This window comes from Elaeis guineensis, chromosome 10, assembly GCF_000442705.2.
Source record: "Elaeis guineensis isolate ETL-2024a chromosome 10, EG11, whole genome shotgun sequence".
Taxonomy (NCBI): Eukaryota; Viridiplantae; Streptophyta; class Magnoliopsida; order Arecales; family Arecaceae; genus Elaeis; species Elaeis guineensis.
This window is the reverse complement of record NC_026002.2, coordinates 5,676,803-5,678,658: the sequence shown is the minus strand read 5'-3', so window position 1 is coordinate 5,678,658 and position 1,856 is coordinate 5,676,803.

The following is a 1,856-nucleotide window of genomic DNA, read 5'->3' as shown; positions in this document are numbered from 1 at the left end:
TTGATTCTTTGCTGGTAGCGCTGTGGTGTCTGACTGTTGATGCTGTACTTCTGTTTTCTTGAGCATTCATTTGATTGACTTGCTCTTTGTGTGTTTATTTGTTTGGCCTTGAAATAGTTTGACTTTGCTCAATTAGTTGTTATGAAGTTGCTCTTGGACTCCTAGATAGTGAGGTAGTGATGAACACCTGAAGATGAATTGCATCTAACCAGGCAGCTAGGCATTTTGCTGTCCTTTTTTGTGTTCTTTTGTTGCGATGAAGAAAAACAGCAAAGTGCTATAATGAATTTTCGCTGGATGCACTCTATGTTCTGTTTGTATGTGTGTATACAAGGATAACTATGTAATGGACCTGCATGACTTAAATTGCCATCGTGCTTCTGCTTGGCTGTAAAGTAGAACTTTTGTTTGCTATATAAATAATTTCTTCTTTTAACTCTGTTTGTTATAAACTGTAATTTGAAATAAAACCATTTTATGTAGTTAACTAGACATAGCAGCTGCTTTTGTAAATTAATTACTCCATGCACATTAACTGCAGTTCTTCGTTAGCTTCCTTTGATTTAGCCATAGTAAAAATTAGTTGCATGTGTTAGTACTTATAACACTTAACTATTTTAGATTAGAAGTTACATTGTTAATTGTAGTTCGTACTTATATTGTTGACACTTAATAACTATTTAGATGTATTTTCTCATTGTAGCAAAGTACACAACCAGTCTTCTATTTGTTAAGTATAAAAATTAACAACATCTGACATGTAAAAATGCAAGGAATTGGCTAGTTTACAAACCAGTTTAACTTCATCTCCTGGTAGGTAAACCAACAGAACTGTGCAGCTATTGTTGTTCTTGTGCATTTGAACATTAGAACCAGGCATCATGAATATATGGCATATTGCTTATTAATAGATGTATTTAGTGCAGCTTAAAGTTCGATCTCTTTTCACTGTTGTCTGTGTTTCTTTTATTTTTGTTAGGTTATTTCTCTTCAGTTTATCTATCGTTATATTATTCACATAAACTCTGGTAGTCTGGTGTCACTTTAGTATTGTCAAAATGTATACGATCATTATAATCACATGGGTAATTTGTCATTAAAAATTCCATATTTCACCTAATGTTTTCTAGATTGCATTCAACCCAATAAATTATGTTATTAAGTTTCTGGCGCTTTTTGCCATGGATAATTGAAAACTGAGTTAAACAGCTTGTATGAGTTTCTAGCATCAGTCTGCTACATGTTTTTATTCTGAAAATCTTAAACTTGGTTTAGATGGTGAGCTAAATTCAACTGTTTTGCCAGCATTCGGTATTGCCCTAAATCACCTGATTCGGTGCATGTACCATACTGTACTATGTCGGAACTGTTATGAAAACACTATTTGGGTTGGTACAAGCCTCTTACCAATGTGTACGATCCGTATCGAGGTGTATCGAGATAAACCAGGATGTACCAACCGGTACTGCCTTATTTCAGTTTGTATCATAATAAGAAGTGAGAAAAATAGGCTCGAGAGCTATCTCGATGCAGGATGTGTACCAGATCATATCGATCCGTATCGAACTGGTAATGTGGCAATGCACTACCCCATGCCGAGATTGCAGACCTTGGATTATGCTCCTTGAAGGATCTGAATCTTGGAAGCTAAAACCTAGCTAGCTACACCTTGCTCACTCACCCAACACACTTCCAAACCCCTCGGCCATGCATCTTCTATTGCTAAAAAATTAGACAATTGAGGTACATACCACTCTCATCTTGTCTTTTTGCAATCATTCTAAGGGTGAAAAGGACCCAAGCATGAGCAAGTTAGACCTAGCTTAAGCTTATTTATTTTGTAATTGAGTGGAGCT